A 12,651-nucleotide genomic window follows, 5' to 3' on the forward strand; every position below is an offset into this window, starting at 1 on the left:
ATTAAATTCCAAATATTTTGAGTGACTTGCACAAGCTTGGGTTTAACATATAGAAGATGAGTTAGAAGACCCTAAGAGGAATTAAAATGATTAAGATTTTATATACATCTGATACAAATAACATTTTTCACTTTTATTTTTCCACCTCTGTAGTCCCTCACCTCCTGCTACCCCCAGGTCCAGCCCCAGATGAGAGATGGAAGTTGAAGGGGTTCAGAACAGGCATCCCCAGGATGTGCCACTTTGGCATGTGGAATATTTTGAGCTAAAGGCAATCAAGACCCTTAGAGCTCAAGATACTTTTACCTCTCCCTTAAAGAATTTAAATTGAGGGCCTTTCCCATAATAAGAGTTATTACCAGAAATAAATTTTTATGACCTATCTGTATGGCACGGCAAATCTCTAATTAGGGAACATCTGCTCTTTTTATCATCCCATGAATTACACCCCTCCCCTCTGAAGACCCAGGCCCCTATTCCATTCCTTGGCTCAAGATGACATAAATATTTCACTTTCAGTCTCTGAACCTCTCATGTATATGGGGTTCCCATATGTATGAAATTAATTAAACTTGATTTTCTCCTATTTATCTGTTTCATGTCAATTTAATTCTTGAACCTAGAAGAACCTAGAGGGTAGAGGAAAATTTCTTCCTCCCCTACAAAGTGCAGGAATTGGTATAGTCACTATAGAAAACAGTATGGAAGTTCCTCAAAAAATAGAACTACCATATCACCCAGCAATCCCACTGCTGTGTATATATCCAAAAGAATTGAAATCAGGATCTGGTAGAGATATCTGCACTCCCAAAAGATAAGATTATTTAGAATTTTTTGACTTGTTGAAGTCAAATCAAAGTAGAGGGAAATTTACACCAATTCTACAAATGCTGTCATCATCTGTTACTGCCCCATGTCTCCTTTAGCTCTCACTGTTACCACACAAAATGGGGTTCTCCTACTTGATGTGCATAAACAAGCCAATTAATTATGGCATCAACTTTTAGGAAAAGAAATTAGCTTTATTCTGTGAGATTGATCTGCAAGGAGACAAGGGACATGTGCCCTCAGATCCGTCTCCTTGATTCAGGATTTGGGGTGAAATTTAAGATCTTAGAGAGAACAGGTTGGCATGTGGAAATGCTGGCAGGACGAGTTTTGATTGGTGGCCTTCAAGCATTTATGGTAAGGTTCTAAACATTTATGATGAGGTTCTAAACATTTATGATGAGGTAGGGAAGGAATTTTAACACCAAATCTTCCTGAATGAGGGACCCCTCGCTTCTGGTAAGTGTCTGACTTTTAAGTTCTAGTCATGTCCCAGTCCTTTAGTTCCGTGGGGAGGAGAATCTTTGGTTCCGTGGTCATTTTAGGCCAAGATTTCTTCTTCTGTGCATACTCTGGCTACGTTACTTTGCAAATTTTCTGAAAGCCAATTTCTTAATTACTCTGTTCATAAGAGGGGGTCAGTTGAACTGGTCCTGGAAGGCCCACGGTTACAACATGTTGCCAGGTAACGCTTCTTTTTGTGTCACAAATTGTATGTTTCTCTTGTCTATCTGGAAGTTCTTTGAAGGTAAACACTGCTACTACCAACTCTGTTATTAAATTGCTTTATTACCTTGAAAATCTCATATTGTTCTTGCTTGGTCTGGATTTCCTGATCTGTAAAAAAAAAAAGGAAGGGGAATTGATTAGTTGATGTTCTCAACCTCTTATTAAAAATGTGATTCAATTGTATTTTTCCCCAAGAATTAGAAGGATAGTGTTACTTTTGAGGAGCAAATTTTTAAAGGAATCAATGATTCTTTTATAAAATAAAGGTACTTAAAAGAACACCAAAAGAAGTAGTTAAGAGCTAAACATCCTTGAGAATCTGTAGATGAGATCTCATGATAGGCTCAGAAAAAAATTAGATGCAGTAGGATTATATTTACTTCTCAGGAAACAGCAGGAATCATTAAGCATATAGCAAATGCCAGCTAACAACTGTTATTAATGAGGCTTTGGCTGTAAGTTTTCATATTTCTTTATAAAGGAAAGGTTATGACTTAATAAGATACCATGCCTATGGAATTAGCTAGTGCAAGATAGCAGCTCTAATATTATCAAAATGTTTAGAAATGCCTCACAATATCATGATACCGAGAGAGCAAGAACCACCTCCAGAGGTTTTAACTGTTCTGTGCCAATGCCTCCTGCTTATTCTATATTATCTCCATGGAGAGCCCTTGCAGAGTGATATGTAGAGTAAACAAGTATCAGGTTGTCCAAAGAAGATTTTCTTTTTCTAAACTAGAGTGGCTCAGGCATTTAAAAAAATGGGGTTCAAATATCAGCTATACCAATTACCAGCTGTATAAGCTGAGCTTTGACATCCTTATTTGTAAAATGGGAATTATATTAACGTACCACACTTGTGAAAATTTTACATCTAAATATAGTGAAGGGGAGCAGAACTTGCCACCCCAAAATAAATCTCTTTGGCATAAGGATTATTTTAGGCTGATTATTTTTAAGAAACAGCAGACATAGGAAAAACTCTGAAAACTGAGTAGAAGTTACCCTTTTATAAGAGACATTTACTTTTATAAGGGAAATCTCCATTTGAGGGTGTCTCTCTCCCTGTACCAGGAAGAGGAGGATCCTCGACTCTAAAACTCTAGAAAATCTTATCAATGGAGAAGGCAATGACCTAAATCTGCATATTAGCCTTACCTTTCTTTGTTCTGCTTTGCTGGTCACCTCCAATAACTGGCTCCCCATCCCCAACATCTTCTTTTGTCTTTAGCTGGAGATGGTATTTAAGGTGATGGCTTTGGCCATTTTGAGGAGTTACTTAATTTTTAGGGATTTCTCCCATGTATACAGGAGGTATGCACATTATTAACTTCTGATTTTTTTTTCTCTTGTTAAGCGTCTTTTATTATAGGGGATGTCTCAGCAAAGAACCTAGAAGGGTAGATGGAAAATTATTTTTCATCACCCACGACACACACACACACACACACACATGTGTATATGTACATACGTTGCACCTAATATGATGGATGTAGTAAATAAGGTGTCCTGATCCATATCTCCATATCGTTTTATCCCACCTAAGAATTCTTTGCAGCTGCTGGCTCTCTCTACTCTCTTTATTCATTTTTTTTTTTTTGATGAATAAGATTAGCCCCGAGCTAACATCCGTTGCCAATCCTCCTCTTTTTGCTGAGGAAGATTGGCCCTGGGCTAACCTCCATGCCCATCTTCACCTACTTTATATATGGGACGCCTTCCACAGCATGGCTTGATAAGTGGTGCATTGGTCCACGCCCGGGACCTGAACCTATGAACCCCAGGCCACCAAAATGGAGCACACAAACTTAACCACTATGCCACCAAGCCAGCCCCTCTCTCTCCTTTTCTACCACAATGATAGCTGAGGGTGAGGGGAATCTAAAGTAAATAGTGGAGAACAGAGGGAGAAGATGACTACCAGTTGCAGCCCCAAGATCAACTACAGTGACAGTGATTGTAGTCTGTTCACTAAACTCTTGCTTCTCAGTTTCCTTTCAGGAAGACAGAGCCATGGGAATCAGGGAGAATGCTCCCAAAACCTGCTTGGGGAAGAGGGTCTGTTGGTGCCAGGGGTGGACCATGGAGGTCATGAAAATGTGCCACTCAGATCTCGTGCTTCAGGGAGCATGATAGACTGATGGCTCCAACCATTGCCCTCCTGGATCCACAACTACACACCTGCCAAGGTCTTACTGCCCGTGGGCTTCACCCAGCCAATGACTGAACACTGTGGAGGTACTAAGGCAGGCCCATTGCGGAGGTGCATGGAACTCCCACAATAGGAGACTTTGGCTTGAGGTCTCTCCATTGACCTGGTCAAATCACCCTTGGACTTGCCCTGTAATCTAAACCTCTTTCTACCCTCTTTCAAACCTCCTTCCTTCCTTCTCTCCTTCTAGAAGTGTCAGACATGAATCACAGTTTGAAGGCTCTACTCACCTGCTGCTCCCTCCCCAAGTACATAATACATAATCCTGTCTTGGGAATCGTTCTCAGAATACTCTAATGCAGCAGGGAAGATTATAAATAGAGGATCATGAAAAACCCCAGGGGCAGCTTTCAAACAATAAGGGTTGAAATAAGAGAGCAAAGACTTTATCTTCCCATATTTTGAAGGGACAATTTTGAAATGTATATAGCAGTGGTGCTCCAAGTGTGGTCTATGGACACCTAGGGTTCCCTATGAAACTTTCAGGGAGTCTGTGAGGTAAAAACTATTTTTTTCACTGTGTTGACATTTATACTGATGGTGTAAAATCAATGATTGGTAAACTGCTGGTGCCTTAGTACAAATCAAGGAAGTGGCATCAAATTGTACAAATGGTCATTGTCTATTTCACTGCCATGCACTATCAGTTAGAAAAAACTCTAGTTTCATTTAAGAAAGTTCTTGATTAAGCAGTAAAGATTATTAATTTAATTAATTCTCTACTCTTTAACACATGTATTTTTAATATGCTGTGTGACAAAATGGGAAATACACACAAAGCACTTCTGAAAGCACATACTGAAGTCAGATTGTTGTCTTGAGGAAAAATATTTGTGCGATTCATTGAGTTAAAAATTGAACTAGCTACTATATTTCATGGAACACCGTTTTTTACCTGAAAGAATGATTGAGAGAAAAATACTGTGATTATTCAGACTTAGTTGTTTTGCAGACATTTCCTCAAAAATAAATGAAATGAGACTGCCACTTCAAGGAAAACAAATGACAGTAGCTGCTGCCAATGATAATATTTGACAATTCAAATGAAAATTAGACTTTTGGAAATTTCTGGCTACCTCCCTGAGTTTCATAGCTTCCCAATACTTAAAGCCTTTTCTGATGAGATGGAGGTTACATTAATAAATGTGAAGTAGTATTTTTCAAATGGCCATGCAGACATTACAAAGTCATCCATGTGAAAATCCATTCAATGTGTAAAATATTCATTGATATGGTTTCAGATTTCACATTGTAATTATCTTTAAGAAATTCCTACTTGTCGAGTTTTGTTGTAGTATGAAAGAATATTCAAAATTATTTGGAAAGACAATTAAAATACTCTTTTCTAACTAGATATTTGTGTGAGGTTGAATTTTCTTCACATGCTTCAATCAACACTACATATCCTTACAGATTAATTGCAAAAGCAGATATGAGAATTTCACTGTCTTCTATCATGTTAGACATTAAAGTGGTTTGCAAAAATGTAAACCAATGACACTTTTTGTGCTACGCTATATTTAATCTTGAAAAATATGCTTTTTTTACATAAAATACATTATGTCAACATGTAATCGGTTATTATTGTTATATTTAAATGAATTGATAGATAATTATTTTACAATTTTTTCAGTTTAATTTCTAATATGGTGAATATCAATTGATATCAAATCTTTAAACAAAAACTCTTTGGAGTCTTTAGGGTCTTTACTACTTTTAAACTCTTTAGGGTCTTTAATAATTATTAAAAATGCAAAGGGATCCTAAGGCCAAAATCTTTGAAAACTGTGGATGTAGAATATTGTTTTTAGTCATTGCATATTATTACAAAACATGAGGGTACCATTGTTGTTTAACCATTTTCTCATGTGTGCACATTTAGGATATTTCTTATCTTTTGCACAATTGCAAACATTTTTTTTTTCCTGTTGTTGTCTCCTGAGCCAATCATACTCTGACCTGACGTTATACATTTTGGCCTCCATCTAGGAGTGTTCCTTCTAAGGGTTTTCCATTTCAAGCCCTACTCACCCAACAAGACTCAACTTCAGTGCCACCTGGATAGATATAACCCACATAAACAAAACCTTTTTGGGGCTCTCAAATATTTTAATGTATAGGGGTCCCTGAAGCCTACTATTTTGAGAATGGCCTTGGTACATGGCTCCTTGTAATACATCCTTTATTCTCTTTTCATTTTTCCCTATCTCATTGTCCCTACCTACTGCTTCACTCCTGCTTCCTAGAATAACCTCCCAAATTCTCATCTCATGCCTGCTTTAGTGGAAATCCAGATTAAGATTGTATCTGACCCATACTAGATACTGACTAAGTGATAGATTATTATTAGTATTGTTGCTTCCTAGCTTTAAGATCAAGGGTAAGTTATGTAAAGTTATTTTTGACTGGTCTGTCACAACACCACTAAATCGACTGAATTGTGAACAAGATTTAATTGCTAAAATGGGTCACTCTAAAGTACTTCTGTGTGTTATATCTGTGTAGTTGGTCTTGTGTTTCCCCTACTCCTGCATTTTGGAAGAACTCTGACCTCTGACCCAAGAATAAGATTGGCCAGTACTACCATTGGAATATCATTGCTTCTGCCTCAGAGGTCTTGTTGGACTGCCTGAGGATAGAGGGTGGGACTCCCATGAGCTACAAAGATTCCTTATGTAACTAATTTTGTATCTGTTGGTTCATTGACGTAGGTTTGACACAAGTTGATCTAACTTGTTTTATTTTTTTTTATATTTTTTTTTTTAGATTTTATTTATTCATTTTTTTCCCCCCAAAGGCCCAGTAGATAGTTGTATGTCATAGGTTCACATCCTGCTAGTTGCTGTACGTGGGACTCGGCCTCGGGTTGGACGGAGAAGTGGTGCCTTGGGGTGTGCCTGGGATCCGAACCCGGGCCGCCAGCATCAGAGCGCGCGCACTTAACCGCCGAGCCACGGAGCCGGCCATAACTTGTTTTATTTTAACATAGTAACCTCTTACTCTTAGCAAGATTATGGGGTAGAGGAAGCATAGCCCTTACCTACCTCTAACTGTGCAAGGCTAAGATATTTACCAAAAGATAGTAATTGCTGACCAGCCAAATTGTCATAGGTCCATAGGTAGCACTGTACCTTCAAATCAAAAGATCCAAGAGGTTAAATGTAAAATTATATCCTCTTTTATGGCATAAACACAAAACATCAGACTATTTTATCTACAGAGGAAAATGTAACAAATAAAGCTAGTTGGTTGAAGACTATAGAGTAAAACATCAGAATTTCTCATTTATTTTCAGTGATGGCAGTAATACTAGGTCTGAAAAATATCTGTTTCTTTTTTTAAAATAACAGTTTTATTACTATATACTTCACATGCCATACAATTCACCCATTTCAGGTGTACAATTCAATGGATTTTGTTATATTACATTATTCATTTTCTTAATTCTGGTAAAAAACATATAAAATTTGCAATTTGAAGCATTTTAAAGTATATAATTCAATGGCATTATTTACATTCATGATGTTGTGCAACCATCACCACTAGCCCTTTATCCCTTTTTGTAAAAAGTACATGCTTTTTTATCTTAAAAAGTTCTTCTTAAAAAATAGTAAAGATTTTTGATACTTCTGCATAAATGTTGTCAGGTTGTATATAATAAACTTTTTGATCCAAAACTAAATTGGCTTCTACACAAACCAAGGAAATATTTTGAAAAAATACTTTCAATAAATATTCCAAAATTTATCTCATAAAATTTAAAATAGCATGTGAAACAGCCCACAATAGAAATATATCAACCAAAGGATCTTAAACCAAAGTTCCTTTTTGCATTCTGCCACTAACTGGCTGGACTTTTGTAGACAACACCTTACCCTGTTCTGTGTTCCAATTTCCTTCCACCTCTATAAAATGAAGAGACAAGATTAGATGGACCGTAAGATCCCTTCCAGCTCGACCTTCTCTAAAAACAACCATCTGAATGAACATCTGTTATCTGGGGGGACAGTGTAAGACGCTGGGAATACAAAGAAATTTAAGACACTTTCTGTTCTTGAGAAGCAATTTAATTGAAAAGTTAACACCAGTCAAATGCTAATACACAGAGCACAGAGTCCAAGAAGTAGTGAGGGGTACCCACAGAGGGTATTACAGAATTTCACTTCAGGGGTGATCTCTGGAAGTGAGGTTTTGGGGGAAGTCTCACTGAGGGCTCATGGTAGGCCTTGAACACTAAAATGGCTTTATATATGAGGAGAATTGAAGAGATGTACCGGCTTGTTGGAGCCAGTGATATTTGAAAGAGAACAGTCAGAGATGGACTTAGAAGGAAGCAGATTATGAGTGATTCAGAAGGCCAAGTTCAGGAGTTTAGATTATATTCTTTGGGCAAAGAGAAGTTAATACTAAGGATAATAAACGACAACACTATATACAAATTGCTACTCCACAGTGAACTCTGGAGGTGATATGTGAACTGGGATAAGGAAGAAAATAATTTGAAAAGGTAAAGAATGGCATTTCAGCCACAGGAAATGCCATGTATAAAAGCACAAAATGGTAAAAATGTACTGCATATTTGGGAAATGGAGAGCAGTCTGTTATGGATAGATAAAGGAGAGCATCACACTATAGTGACAGAAAATTGAAAATATAGGTATGAATAAACTTAGGAGAGCTCAGAACAGCATGCCAAGGGATTTGGATGTTATTTTATGAGCAAAGGAAACTTTAAAGATTCTTAAAGAAGAGAGTCACATGATCTGAACCGCTCTTCAGGAAACTCAAAACCAGAACAACTCTAGCTACAATTTAAAGGGTGATTTGGAAGATAACAACAAGAATAGTGAGGATTCTATTGTAAATGCCCAGGGGAGAAATGATGAGAGACTGGATAGAGGAAGTAGGGTAGGAAAGGAGGAGTAGATATCAGAGTCAAAGCAAAGTTGAAAGCAGCAAAGTTTAACAATGCAAGAGGAAAAGTTGATGCTAGCATAAAGCAATAATAGTAAAGATAATGAAACAAAGCACTAATAGTAACAGATACAATTTACTGTGTGATACTGTGTACCAGAAACTGTTAGGAACTTTACATATATTATTTCATTTAATCCTTACAATTACTCTCTGACGTAGGTCATTCCCATGTTTACTGATGAGTAAATTGAGACTCAGAGAGGTTAAGAAATTTGCTTGTGGTCACACAGCTAGTATTGAAAAAATTCTCAAATATTATGGTATTGCTTGGTTATTCTTCAGACTTATTTGTACAAAGGCTCAGTAACCACCCTATATAGATTTAGGTGTTCTTTCCCTTGTGAATTTTCTATACCCATACACACATATTATTGTTTCTTTGCCTGTCTACTCTTTAAACCTCTTGAGGGAAGGAATCATCTTTTTATTTTAATACCCTCAACATTTAATGTGTCTTTCAGCTCATAATGGGCACTCAGCAATCATTTTTAAAAATTATTTTTAATTTTTTATTGTAGCAAAATACACATAAAATTTACCATCTCACCTATTTTTAAGTATACAATTCAGTAGTGTTAAGTATATTTACGTTATTGTGCAAAAGAGCTCCAGAACTCTTTTCATCTTGCAAAACTGAAATTCCATACCTATTAAACAGCTCCCCATTTGCTCTTCCCTCAGCCCTTGAAGCCACCATTCTACTTTTTGTCTCTATGAATGTGACCACTCTAGGTATCTCATATGGGTAGAATCATATGATATTTCTTTTTATGACTGGCTTATTTCACTTAGCATAACGTCCTCAAAGTTCATCCATGTTGCACCATGTGTCAGAATTTCCTTCCTTTTTTGTAATATTTAACATAAGATCTATCCCCTTAACAAGTTTTTAAGTGCATAAATCAGTATTGTTAAATTTAGGCATGATGTTTACAGTAGATCTCTAGAACTTACTCATTTTCCATAACTGAAACTTAAAAGCAAAACTCCATTTCTCTTTCCTCCACCCCAAGCCCCTGGCAACCACTATTCTATTTTCTGCATTCTTGATTATTTTAGATACCTTCCTTTTTAAGGCTGAATAATATCCATTGTATGCATATACCACATTTTGTTTATCCATTCATCCATCAATGGACACTTTGGTTGCTTCCATCCTTTAGCTTCCGTGAATATAATGCTGCTATGAACATGAATGTACAAATAGCTTTTTAAGGCCCTGCTTTCAATTCTTTTGGGTATATACCCAGAATTGAATTGCTGGATTATTTAATAATTACATTTTCTATTTTTTGAGGAACAATGATACTGTTTTCCATAGTGGCTACACAATTTTACATCCCTGCCAACAGTGCACAAGGGCTCTAATTTCTCCACATCCTGATCAACACTTCTTATTTTCTTTTTTTTTTTTTTGAGAGTGACCATCCTAATAGTTGCGAGAAGGTGAACACTAATTATTGAATGAATTAATGAATGCTTGAAAAAGAACATAAAATGTTTCTAGTCTAATTTATCCTATTTCCATTTCTTTAATCAAGTTCATTCTTTTCTGGATAGCTATGGACTCTCTCTATCAGCTCTACTGTGTCTTTTGAGCTATGCTTTGCTTAGGCTATATGAAAATACTGCTGAAACTTTCCACATAAAAGTCATTTTTGATTTTGGAGCTGTTCGTCTCTTCTCAGTAAGCATCCTACAAAGATTACATACGATTACCAAGATGACCTTTTTTATACTCAACTCATGGCATATTTGAGTAGTATAGAAGTTTTAGACTGGCTCTGGACCCTGTTTTCATGTGTAGGTGGTTCTATATCACTGGGTTAGCAAGAATATACTTAATAAAACCTATGGATAAGGTTCACATTATGGCTTTGCTAAACCAGTGAAATTTTGTTTGTTGTATATGCATTATAAAATGAACATGCAGAAAAACATTACCTATAGATGTTTTCTTTGGAAGAAATGAAAATATTGCTTAAAATAAGCCATAGAGGATGTAAAATTTGGAGATATTGATTTTATTTTTTTTTTATTTTTATTTTTTATTTTTTTTTTCACTGTCTGGTACATTTTTATTGGATGAATGAAAGACAGCATTACAAGAACTTTGAAGCTACTTATATATATTCACCTTACGAGTTGACAATTCCGGGGCAGTAGATTACAGTATTTATTGCACATAATTAAATTCTGACTATGTGCTAGGCCTTAGGATATGTGAAGGTGAGTAAGATAGAAGCCCTGTGCACATAGAATTTACCAGCTCATAGAACATTATATTAATCTGATTTTCTGGGGATGGGTTTTAAGACTGCGTAATTAGAAGGGTTTCTTTTTTTTTTTTTTAGGGTTTTTTTTTTTTAATTTTTTGTTTATTGCAGTAACATTGGTTTATAACATTGTAAAAATTTCAGGAGTACATCATTGTACTTCTATTTCTGCATGGACTACATCATGTTCACCACCAAAATACTAATTACAACCCATCACCACACACATGTACCGAATTATCCCTTTCACCCTCCTCCCTCCCCCCTTCCCCTCTGGTAACCACCAATCCAATCTCTGTCCCTATGTGTTTGTTTATTGTTGTTATTATCTAGTACTTAATGAAGGAAATCATACGGTATTTGACCTTCTCCCTCTGACTTATTTCACTTTGCATTATACGCTCAATGTCCATCCATGTTGTCACAAATGGCTGGATTTTATTCGTTTCTTATGGCTGAGTAGTATTCCATTGTGTATATATACCACAGCTTCTTTATCCATTCGTCCCTTGATGGGCACTTAGGTTGCTTCCAAGTCTTGGCTATTGTTAATAACGCTGCAATGAACACAGGGGTGCATGTACCTTTGCAAATTGGTGTTTTCAAGTTCTTTGGATAAATACCCAACAGTGGAATAGCTGGATCATATGGTAGTTCTATCGTTGATTTTTTGAGGAATCTCCATACTGTTTTCCATAGTGGCTGCACCAGTTTGCACTCCCACCAGCAGTGTATGAGAGTTCCCTTCTCTCCACATCCTCTCCAACACATGTTGTTTCCTGTCTTGTTAATTATAGCCATTCTGACGGGCGTGAGGTGATATCTCATTGTAGTTTTGATTTGCATTTCCCTGATAGTTAGTGATTTTGAACAACTTTTCATGTGTCTGTTGGCCATCTGTATATCTTCTTTGGAGAAATGTCTGTTCAGGTCTTTTGCCAATTTTTTAATTGGGTTGGTAGTTTTTTTGTTGGTGAGATGCATGAGTTCTTTATATATTTTGGAGATTAAGCCCTTATCAGATGTATGGTTTGCAAATATCTTCTCCCAATTGTTAGGTTGTCTTTTCGTTTTGTTGATGGTTTCCTTTGCTGTGCAGAAGCTTTTTAGTTTGATGTAGTCCCATTTGTTTATTTTTTCTATTGTTTCTCTTGCCTGGTCAGATGTGGTGTTTGAAAAGATGTTGCTAAGACCGATGTCGAAGAGCGTACTGCCTATGTTTTCTCCTAGAACTTTCACAGTTTCAGGTCTTACGTTCAAGTCTTTAGTCCATTTGGAGTTAATTTTTGTATATGGTGTAAGGTAAGGATCTACTTTCATTTTTTTGCATATGGCTATCCAGTTTTCCCAACACCATTTGTTGAAGAGACTTTCTTTTCCCCATTGTATGTTCTTGGCTCCTTTGTCAAAGATTAGCTGTCCATAGATGTGTGGGTTTATTTCTGGGCTTTCGATTCTATTCCATTGATCTGTGTGTCTGTTTTTGTGCCAGTACCATGCTGTTTTGGTTACTATAGCTTTGTAGTATATTTTGAAATCAGGGAGTGTGATACCTCCAGCTTTGTTCTTTTTTCTCAGGATTCCTTTAGCTATTCGGGGTCTTTTGTTGTTCCTGGAGATATTGAT

Source organism: Ceratotherium simum, chromosome X (genome assembly GCF_057802395.1).
Source record: "Ceratotherium simum simum isolate JZ-2026a chromosome X, ASM5780239v1, whole genome shotgun sequence".
In the NCBI taxonomy this organism is placed as follows: domain Eukaryota; kingdom Metazoa; phylum Chordata; class Mammalia; order Perissodactyla; family Rhinocerotidae; genus Ceratotherium; species Ceratotherium simum.